We start from the raw sequence: 12391 nt of genomic DNA on the forward strand, positions 1-12391 counted from the left end.
GCAAGGCCTGTAAGTTTATAAACATCTATGCTTCCTGCTTTCCAATAACTCACTTTTCATACTTAAAAGTGTGAAACATACTTAACATACACAAAATTTTACACAACTAAATAAAATTTTTACACTTTTCATGGAGACAGATAGAAAATCAAGTTTTCAAATAGTCTTGTGTTGTACTGCAATTGCACTGCAAAAAAAATTAACAACAATATTCTTTTGAGTTAAAAGCTTACATCTTTTTGTCTGATTTCTTTGGTTGCAAAATGGTTTACTGCTTCCTGTTTACAGACTTACTGGAGACCTGGCAGGTGATGACAGGTGAATCTCATGCCAGAATTATAAATTGCATAGACAGATAGCATGATTCTGAGAGAATCAATTTGTTTCTGTGGCACAGTGGCCACAGATGTTTATTATTTTTATCTTTATTTATTCTATTTGGTTTTATTTGTGTTGTGGTTTTGATTTTCAGCATTTATTTTTAAAAATGTATTTCTGATAAAAATGGCAGATCTCTTTGCTGCCTTGTAATTAAAGTGCAGAGAGTAATTTGAAATATTAGAGCTTTTAAACAGACCTTGAACATATTTTCTTTTCATTTCAGTAGTTTTGTGGTTCTTGGAGAGTCTCTTGACAGCTGTCACTGAGAGAGAGGAAGAGTGTTACTTATTTTTATTTGGTGATTATCTTAGCTGACATATCTTGTCATCTCAGGCATGGCCAGAAGTCAAAGAAAACCGGACAAAATGCACTTTTACTTGTTAGGCAAATCCTTGTCTATGCTGGGTTTAGAGCTTCTTAAACTGTATTAGGGACTTTGGTGTAGAATGACTTCATCAAAAAAAGCACTCTACTGCAAGTGCTGGAGGGAAAAAAAATTAAGATGCACTTGAAAGTTTATTGAGCTCAATCTTACAATGACAAATTATGTCAACCCCATATTTGCTATTATCATCTTGATTTCCCTGACTGTGTGAAACACATCAGGCAAACTTTAAAATGTGGTTAAAATGCAATGAAGAATCAGTCTTATCACATCTATCACCATGCACTGTGTCTGATGAAATGAGTCGGTCTTTGCTGCAGGACCCGAGGAGTTCTGCCAACAAGTAGGAACACAAAGACAAATAGTACAATAAATAAAAAAGGAATGCATGTTTGTGTCTTCAGGAGCTGCAGTTGTTATTATGAATTAAAGCAATCTTGTCTGATAGCCCATATATCTGTTTAATGAAAGATAGTTTAAACAACCATATAAAATTGCCAAAAGTCTTAAAATGGAAGGGGAATCAATGTCCAACGTAGGGTTTATTAGAAGAAAAGATTTGTAAGGCTGATTCCAAGCTTTTCCAACAGGACTAATTTATGTGACAATTTTAAACTTAAGTTTTTAACGTAAGTCAGTTGCTTCCTTTCAGTATATCCATTTTTCATAACTTTCACTTTATTACTGAAAGTACTCACTGTCAGATATCAAATAACTACAGACAGAATACTGATTATCATGCAAATATAACATTTGTTTTAGTTAATTGAGAAGATTCTCATTTTGATGCTACATACTCACAAAACTATTCAGTGACTGTGGGAGCAATTTAACTTCTTTTTACATGTCCGAATTTGAACTGGTTGCCCAAACCAACCATGCCAGATAAGGTTAGAGAGTTAGACAATCACAGAATTAATTAGGTTGGGAAAGATCTTTGAAATCGATGTGTCCAGCCTATAACCAAACACCACCATAACAACCAGACCATGGCACTACTTTCAGGCACTTATAGAGAGTGACACCACCTGTGGCTGGTCTCCAGCTGGATGTGGCCCCATTCACCACCACTGGCTGGGCCCAACCATCCAGCCAGTTCTTATCCCAGTGAAAAATGTGCCTGTCCAAGCTGTGGGCTGCCTGCTGTGCCAGGAGTATGATGTGGGAGACAGTGTCAAAGGCTTTGCTGAAGTCACTCAGTTTGAACAAATGTAGCAATCTTCTTTAGGTGGTGTTGACTTCCACTGTGAACTGAACTTTTCAAACAGTATTATTAGACTCTGCTCACTACTGAGCAATTGTAGAGGCTATTGAGGGACACTTCCCCATACCATAATTACTGTAGGTCTTATTCAGGTAGAATTTAATACATTTTTCTTATCTATGAGTTTCAACATCTTGATGGTGTATAGCTTTTAGAAAATAATTTTTTTAGGTTGCATGTAAGCTTAGCCTGGGTATCTTCTGCTGTGTTGTTTGTGCAGTTATCAGCCATATGTCACTAAATTATACATTTTTTCCTTTCAGAGCAAACTGGTCATGATGTCAAAAGCATTTGGATGCACTGAGCAGAAATACTGTTATAAAAAAGTTCAAGGATTACAGCCAGTTTCTGAGAAGCAATTATATCAGAATTGCAAGAGAACATTAATTTCTCACTAGTTTTCATACTAAAGTCAGGAAAAAACCTGTGCTAACCCGTATTTTATGTGACCTACAAGGACAGAAGAAGACAAATATGTACTTGTCCAATTTAAACTTCTGGTTGGATGGATATGAGAGGTCTTTCCCTGTGCAGCTGTGCTCCCATTTTGAGTGTTATGAGCAGCATTTAGATGTGTGAGTGTATCTGTCTATGTCTGTTTAGACAGAGAAACGTTCAGTACTGTTGTGCAAAACAAGAGCAAACTGTTTTGTTCAGACTTCCTAAGTTAGTGCAAAATCCATTGGAGATGGGACATGGAAACCATGCGATCTACACCCAATCCAACATCATAGGAAAAACTATTCAGTTGACTTAAATAACAGCAACAACCTCTGCTTTGCTGTCAGAAATTACTGCAAGAATGGATTGAAAAATGCAGAATTTTTGAGCAAAATTGTGAACATCCCAGTGTCGGTCTAAACTTGTGTCCCTTGCTCAAAACTGCTTTAAAAGCACAAGTTGTTTTGGAACTTGTTTTATTTTTCAGTCCAATGGTCAAGAATATCTGACTAATATGATTATCACCTTTGAGTTGTACTTAACGTTGCCATTGTGTTTGGGGAACTCCTGCTCATTAGCCACATCTGCCTCCCACTCTGGATCCATGTCTTAAACAGTCACCTTATTTCAAGTGCTGTCTTACAGTGGTGTTTAATGTGTAAGTATCCTGAATTGCAAGTTAGGTTGACACTTGGCATGAGTTCAGATCAGCAATTTGTCTTTTAGCAGCCTGGAAAGGGGATTTATGCCCCAAAGCTTCCAACTTCTAATTTTAGGGTTTTTTTTTCTTTTTAATTTTTTATCTGCTGTGTAATCATTTAGGTTTTAATTGTAGCAGAAGTTCATCATATGTATTCAAGGAAAACTAGCGTATTTTCTCTGTTCTTTCTTCTACTGCATGCTAATCAGTTTCCATAGAATAGAAATGTGTCCAGAAACCCTAATTTGATGCCCTAAACTTCTCTTTTAAAGGAAAAATATGTGTATATATATACCTCTAGAAACATAAAATAAATTAACAAATTAGCATGTGTTTCCAAACAAATAGTGATCTAAAGTCTTGTAGAAAACATAAAGAAATTAATAAAGAACACAGTTTGAAATCTAAACTGTAAAGGGGTTGCATTAGAATATAACATTGTTTTGTCTGATGCCTAAGTATTTTCATTTTTCTAATGAACACATAACAGCTATTTAGGAATAGGAATAGCCAGACTCTGGTAAGGACTTGAAGAAGTGGCAATGACCCTACAGAGCATGCCAGCCCTGTGTGCTGATGGGACTACAGTGAAGGCAGACAGTGTGCTTGACCTGGCTGTCCTCATCCACTGGTGCTAGAGCTTGGTGGGTGTAAACAGAGGGGAGCAATGCATTAATCATAGTCCCAGTGGCTGATCCAGGCACTGCTGGCCAGTCACTTTGCTTGTCACTATGCTAGAAAAATTTGCAACATGAAGTCACATATCAGAAGAAGTATACCTTAAAATATATTAAAATAAAGAGAGGTAGCAAGCCTGGGGAGCAGTGTGGGAAATTTTATGAAAACTTGTCAAGAGAAAAGAGACAGAATAGAAAAAAATTGTTGCAATTTCATTTCTAGACCACGGTTTTTCTGGCTGCTTTTTATCAGTAAACAAAAGAATTTTAAAAATTGGTGTTTCAGCGATAATCTGATATGTAAGATTACTGCAAGTTTTTTATACAGCAAATAAAGACAGGGAAATGCTGTCAGTCTAAGTCAGGTGCAGCCCTTGAAAGATATCTGCAGTCCCTCATACACTGAACAAGAATTACTTATTACAGTAATAAGTAAACCAGAACTATTAGTTACTTTCCAATATTGCATGACAAACTATTATTGCAAATTTTCCCCTGGAGGAAGCTGTCATTATCATTACTGTTTCATTTGACATCCTCTTTGGTCAGGTGGTGGTTTTTTGCCCCCAAGTTATGACTTTCTGTGGTGATTGAGTGTTTTGGTTTTTTTTGTTTTTTTTTCAGCTTGGACATCTGAAACAATTTAGAATGTTAGAGCAATTTATTCATATGTTGGTTTTATGCCATGACATTCTGAAAATTGAATAATTCTAGGACCTTGCCTGAGTATTGTTTGGAGAAGGCTGGTTGGAGCTGCTCAAAACAGAGTCAAACTTGAGCTAAGACCTAAGATTAGGCATACAGAGAATGATTTATCTTTTTGTTCCTCTTTCATCGAGAGTGCAGCTAATAGTATTCGCTTTCTTGTTATAGCTTTTTTCCTTCACAAAAATAAGTACACAGACAGAAATTCAGCATTTAAAGTAGCTGGAGTACATCCCACCCTGAAAATTTAGAAGAGAAATCCTCTGTTATCATTTGTCTTGTTTTTACAGTTTCTGAATTGATCCCTATTCTTAAAAACAACAATTTGCTGACAATTTCAAGTATTTGAAACTATAGATTTAAAACAGTTGTACTGCAAATTTATATTCCATTTTGTTGTCCTTTGCTTGTGATAAACTGCAGAATTTAATTTTGTAGCAAAATAATCTGACAAGCTGTTTGGGAAATGACATTGTATTAGGATAGATATGATGTTGAGGTCAATGTTCCTTAGGTGGAATGTTGAACAGCTGCCTAATCAAAAAAGAAATAATTAAAGGAGTACACCCCACAGATATTATTTGGTGGGGTTAATTTAGAGCTTGTGGATCTACCCAAACACTCATCCATGTGCACACAGCAAGTTTAAATGTGCATGAGCAGGTCTTCTGATGTGTATTTTATCAACACAGATTGCTTATCCAGTAGAAAACATCTGTGATGGTGGAGGAGAAGAGGAAATTAAGGAAGTATGTCATGTACACTCTATATTCATTTACTCAGGAGTTTTTAGGAATCTTCTGCCACCAGAGAAAAGCCCAGTCTCAAGAGTTTCTGCACTCTTCAGAATAGCCCAAGAGTGACCAATTCACATTCACGGCTGTTAAAATAATTTTTCCATGGCCTAATAAAGCACATTGAAACTTCTGTCCTTTGCATTCAGTGATCATTACAAGTTGATATAGTTGCTCTAACTGAAGGCTTATAAAAAGTGTATTCATTTTCCTCTGCATTGTCCATGGACACTAAAAACCCTAAATACCACTTAAAAGCCTTTATAGTTCAAATTTCTTCCACATCACATGTTTTAAAAATCTTGGGGTTTTGTTTGGTGTGCTGTCCTATACAGGCAGGGAATGGGGTGAATATACTGACAATTTAGAGGTCAGTATATAAGTATGCAGAAAAAATTGAACTTTCTTCTCAGATGTTATGTCATTGAAGTTCTCAGCAAAATACTGCCATAAGGAAAAACCCTACTTTCAGAACTATTTATGTGTTTGTTCTTTCTCCAGTGACACAAGAAATCTATTTAAATGTAAATAATTATATGCTAGAAGGCATGGCTATTGGTATTAAACCCATGACAAATAAAGGCAATAAAATTCTGAATGCCTGCATTAAGACAAAGAATTCTGTTATACCTTTATCTTATTTTTTTGCTTATATTTTATGCTATACACACAGGGGAATATAGGGGTTTTTGCATAAACACAAAGCCATATATATGCATATACTTTTTCTCCTTGTGATGCTTTTCAGGTTTGTTCGAGTTTCTTTTAATAATTAGTTCTACATACCCTCCTTCCAAAAATCCTCAAGAATTAGTTTCATTGGTGTAGACATTAAACTGCATTAAATCAGTAAAACTTCTTTTGCTAAATGCTTATATTTCATTGTGAACTTGAGTAAGAAATTAGAACAGTTATGTTTCTAAGTAACTTCAAACACTTGTAAGGCCATTAAACAAGTCAGAGTTAAATTCCAAGCACTCAGGAAGGACATTTTCCAATCTCGTAACCCTTATAAATAAGTAAATTATCTTGTTGCCACATAATGAACTCTTACAAGTGTCAGTGGCTAGAGTATTAATTACATTAAGTCTGGTTGGCATTCAGACTTAAAGCTTTATTCCCTTGTCTAGGACTGTCAGGGAGAATATTAGTGTCAGTTTATTAAACGTTTCATTTAGGCCTGTCTCTGCCATCTTCTCCCTATTCAGCCTTTTCTGTTCATACCCAATAACCTTTCTTAGTTGGAGATAAGCCAGAAAAGACACTATTCATCTCTGGGTTTTAATGTACCACTGGAACTGCAGTGCAAGGACAGATTGCTGTTTCCTGTTTAATCAGTGAAGTGACCGAGAGATTTTATTCTGTATTGTCAATGTGGAGGAGCAAGTCTAAAAATAAAGGAAATAGTTCGTGAGGAAAGAATATGTAATAGTGTAGGAGAGATTGTCAATAAGGAGATAGGCATGGGGAAAAGATGAATAAAAAACCTGATAAGCTAGAGAAGTAAAGATAGAAACAGAAGATGAAAGGCTGATATACTTGATTTACATAATGAGAAAGATAGGACCCTGATGGCAAAATATTCAAGAGATATAAAGTTTAACGTGGAGAAATAATTGTCTTAAGCAGGATTTTAAATTAAGATTTCCAGAAACCACAAAATTCAGTTCAGTAAATGTGGTCTACACCACTGTTCTTATTTCTAAATAAGATGGCACTGCACTTATGTCTTGTTGGAGATCAAGTGCTACCAACTGGGTCTCATGTACAGTGCTTAGGGCTAGTGTACTTGATATCAGATTTTTCTCAAAAATTTTAGGACACCTTCAAAATGGAACCACTTAAGCAACATGGGCAATTAAGTCTGTATTGTCCAACCTCACTTATTATTTAACAAGATAGACTTCTGCAAAAGATGTAGAAGGAATACAAAATATACTAGAGGGGAAAAACAACCCCAAAAAGCTCAAACAACCCTCCCATCAACAAACAAAAAAAATTTAAAACAAAACTAAACAAAGAAACAACAACAGCAAAAACCAACAAAAACAAAGGGAAAAGAAAACAGAAACTATGAAATGAAAATCCAAATGTACAATAATAGAGTTCAGGGGAAGCAGATGAAGGCTTTCAAAACTAATTTACAAGATTTCTAATACTAGAACATTTGCTGCCATATGGTGAAACACTTTGTATGTTTGCCTCTGTTCTGACATTTGAATGTTAATTGGTAAAGGATGAAGCAGAGTTTCAGCCAGTTCAGATTATGGGACTGGTATCTCTCCACGATATCTATCAGTTGACACAACCTTATTCTGTTGTCTGTCACATCTTATCATGCAGGCAGCTAAGGAAGAATGGGATATTCTGTATTTTTCTGCATGTAAGTCTCCCTTTGATAAATTTTCTTCTGGAGGTGCACTTAATTCAAGTAGCTTCATATCTATAATGACTTTTTAGAAAGGCACCTGAACATCAGCCCTTCTACAAACTAAGACCAGTGATATCCTGAAAAGCTATGTGAATCTGTTGTGTGCCAGCAAGGACGAAGCAGAAACAAAAGAGCAAGATATGCTGACATTGAAAATAAAATCCTCTCCACAAAAACAAGCAAAGAAAACAGACAAAAAAAATCATGTTTTCTTTCAGACTTTTACTTGAACAATTTGGAAGCATAGAAATTACTCAGTACAGCTTATTTTTATATTGACCAAAACCTCTCCCTGACCATTTGTTAGGCTTTAAACACCTTACTCAAGTTCTAGAAGGATGTGATAAGGACATTAAACTCTCTATCTTCAGCTAAGATTGTTTCAAGGAATCATCCTGAGTCTGAACAAATCTTCACTTTATGAGACTGCAGATGAGAAGAGAACAGGAGACTTGAATAAGAAACAGCTACAGTCTATCTGACTGCTCTCATTATTTTATATTTCACACTGCTGCTTCTCCTGAAGGCAAAGCTACAGTCTCTCTTTCTTCGCATTGTAGTTAGATACCCAAAAGAAGCAGATGGGTCAAATAGTTCCATCTGCTTTTTTCTGTCATAAAGTGGAAAAGGTATTTGGATTTAAATAGAATACTCACATCAATAAGTCAAAAATTAAGGAAAACTAGAAAAAATAATTTTGAGTTTTGTATCTTGTCTCTCTCAGAGATTGTGTACCCCCAAATATATTGAGAAGTTTAAATTCGGTAAGCAAAGTTTTCCATTTATTAAATAGGTTTGGTATAGTACTAGTTGCTATGTATAGTTATATTTTGAAGTTGAAGTTATATTTTGAAATAATATATTTTGTTCCTACAAAAACCCACACAAATATGGCTCAAAAATTTGTGTAAATATGAGGAAAAAATATATTTACTATAAAATTAGGAGATGCAACGAATGCGTTGCATTTTTTTTCTTGTATTAAAGAATTTGATATGGCAAAAAAAATTTGATCATTTTACACAGATATTAAAAATTAAGTATCACATGTTGTTATGGTAACTTGGTAGCTTTTAATTGTATGTACTTTCTAAGGAACAGATTCCTAAGTGATGAATCCTCAGTGAGGTCTCAGTAAAAGGCTTAGACTTTAGTTCAAGTGTTTATGTAAAAGCATTATGCAAAATATGGCCCTGAGTTAGATCTACTCTTAACTGTAGAAGAAGGAACTAAATAACTAAATAGGTATTTACAAAAACAAATCCACAAAACCATCAGGAATTATTATCAGTGCAAATATGTTGGAAGTTCTACCTCCCTCACCTAGAGCAGCTGACTCAAACTGGCCAAAGTGAAATTCCATACCATGTTATGCCATACTCAGGACATGGAAAGTTGGAAAAGCCGTCTGGAGTTCTAGTGCTCAGGAACTGGCTGGTCAGAAGGTAAGCTACTGCGCTGTGCACCACCTGTTTTGTGTATTACATCCAACCCTTACCCTACAGAATTTACATCGTGTCTGGGTCCCATACTTTTCAATGTATCCCAATAAATCACCATGATTTTTCCCTTTAAAATTTCTGTTGACTTCATTTAGTAAATGACTTTGGTCTCCATCTGTAACAGCAGTCTTTCAGGGAAGGAGAGATAGCATGTGGTGGTGAATTGTTTTATTCACCGCTGCACTTGTCTGGTTCTACCATTACTGTGGTTGCTATATGTCCCATCAACCTTATTAAAGTAAAAAATCATCTATATTAATAAGGAAGAAATTTTCATGAATCTGTGTTTTAAAATGCCTGCCTAGCTCACTTGGTAGAGCCCAAGAGTTTAATCTCAGGGTCATGGATTCATGCCCCACGTTGGATGGCAAAAAGGGATGGTGTAATTTAGTCTATGAGGCATCTAAACAACACACAGGCATTTGCTCATTCTGCTCCCAACATTGGGATGAGGGAGAGAATCAGAAAACAACAGCAATTTTTTTTGGTTGAAATAAGAGCTGTTTAGCAGAGTAGGAAATAAAGGGTAAATAATAATAATAGTTATTTTTAAATTATAATATACAAAACAATGTTGTACAATGCAATTTCTCAAGACCTGCTGACTGATGTCCAGATGGTTCCCCAACAGTGGCCCCCAGAGAGCTCTCCCACTAGTTCGTGTACTGAGCATGATGTCATATGGTTTGAAATATTCCTTTGGTCAGCTGGGGTCAGTAGTCCTGGCTGTCTCTCTTCCCATCTTGTAGTCCTAAGCCTCCTTGGTAGCAGAGCAGTATGTGGAGCTGACGAGTCCTTGACCACTGCTTGGCAACAACTGAAACATCAGGGAGTTATCAAAATTATTCTCAATCTAAATTCGAAACAGAGCACTGTACCAGCCTCAGGGAATAAAGTTAACTCTTATTCCAGCTCAACAAGGGCAAAAGTAAAAGGAGAATGTCACATACTTTTTTTGCACTGTGCAAAAAAAAGCTCATACTGACTCCATGAAAGTAAGCTTTGGTTATAGTAGCAAAATAGAGCACAGTTTTAACACAGCAGGATGACCTGGAAGACTGCAAGGCTGGAACCTGAGAGCCAGTTCAGGAGTACATTTGAAGTCAGACTCCTTTTTCTTATGTATTTTCTTCTGAGCCCTCATCATATCATTGCAAAGACTTGGAAACTTAAAAACTTTGTTAAAAGCAGCCATAATTCCCTTATTCTTCTCTGTCCCCCTCAAAATACCCAAAGCAACATCAGGACACCAGACTCAGAAAGCAAACTACATAAAATGAAAGAGTCCTATACAGGTGCAAGTCCTTGTCCCACTCGAATAAAACAGAATGTCATGACTCATTTCAGTTTAACTAAAGTTTCACCCAAGGACTGCTTACACAGGTAGGTGCAATGCCTCTGAACTCCCTAAGAAGCTGTCAAATGCAGCTTACCACATCTGAAGGCACTATGCACACTTAGCACAGACGGGTCTAGTAAGAAAAGCGGTGTTTGTACTGAAGTTATCTGTGTGAGAAGAAAGCTGCTGAGCTGAACTAGATAACAAGAATGTGTTTTTCTTTCTTTGCAGAATATCCATTTTACAATTTGGGTTTTTTTCTCTGTTTTCTGGTCACATAATCTACTTAAGATTAAGCACACTCAGTTTAATGCAATTAAGGTAGAGAATTTAAAGATCCTTGGTAATTTTGATCTTTTAATTGCTCTTATGACAGCGTTTTAGACCTTTGCCTTTTAAAGGTTTCTTGAATAAGATCAGAACTAAGTTGTACCAAAATGTCATGGAACAGCTGGCATCCTGAGGTTGCAGATGACTGGTGCTAAGCATCATCATAGATACGGGAAATGCCATTCTCCCATTAAAAATCACATTGTTCAAGATTTTATAATGCCAAATTGCAGAACGTTATTACATTTGAACAAGCAAATTTTAATTGCTGGATCGATTTTTTTGTTTGCATGTGTTGTGTCACACTGCTGTTTCTAAGATAAAGAGCCTTCTGCTGTGGATTGTAGATGATATTTTTAAAATCCAAGCAATTAGATCTGTCCAGATTGATGCTGAAAATATATCTTTTTAATGGATAATTGAGATAATTGCAAATTTGGAAGGGCTTGTAGAGTTGCCCCAAACTCCTTTAGAAATATGAATGCAAATGGTGGGCTTCACATCTTTTGAACAGTATTGAGAGGATATGTCTAGATTTCTGCTGTATTACTTCTCAAAAGAATGTCTCAGTTTTATGAGTTTGTGGTCAAAAGGGCAAAGTCCTGATGAGTCCCAACTCCTACTGTTAAGTAAGCCAAGGAACAGAGACCTCAACACACCAGAGAAATCTAGGAAATAGGATTCTTTTAGCTGTCAGACATAGACAGACAATAATTTTTAACTGTGTTTATACCACATTATTTTTTGAGATACAGCATTTCATATGCTCACAGATCTCAAAAAGTCTTCCTTCCAGCAAAAATTCTCCATGATTCAATATTTATTCTTACTGACTTTTTTGCTCCCTACCTTCCTTCCATGGAAACTTATGAAGTAAATAAAAACTAACCAAACAAACAAACAAAAAAAATGAAAAAAAAAACCCCACAAATCAAAACAAAACCAGAAACAAGAAAATATAATTTTTATTTTAAAAAGGGACTAAATGCAACAGCAATAGAATTATGTTCTTCATATTTATGGATATTTTTCACATGATAAAACAAGTTTTCCACTTTCAAAGAGTGTTTTGGATTCATTTGACATAAAGTTTCATAACTTCATGCTTTGAAGGTTGATAAAATGTTGTAGTATTGGCATCAAATATATTTCAGAGTTTTGAGCTGGCATTTTGAAGAACAATTTTCTACACTGTTTTAGACCACCTTTATGATACCAACATCACAAAGTCATTCCAGGACAACAGGTATTTGTAGCTGTATATGGTATGAAAAGAAAAACTGAGTAATCTCAAAGGGAAAGAAATAAAGAAGAAAATCGTTCTGATCTTCTGTCAACTCTTTAAATGAAGGTTATAACTTCCTTGCAGACCATCACGTACACAGCTGTCTGTGTCAGTTTTTGTAGATTCTTCAGATAGACTGTGCAGTGATTGACCCAAA

This window comes from Fringilla coelebs (genome assembly GCF_963513975.1).
Source record: "Fringilla coelebs genome assembly, chromosome: 2".
Taxonomy (NCBI): domain Eukaryota; kingdom Metazoa; phylum Chordata; class Aves; order Passeriformes; family Fringillidae; genus Fringilla; species Fringilla coelebs.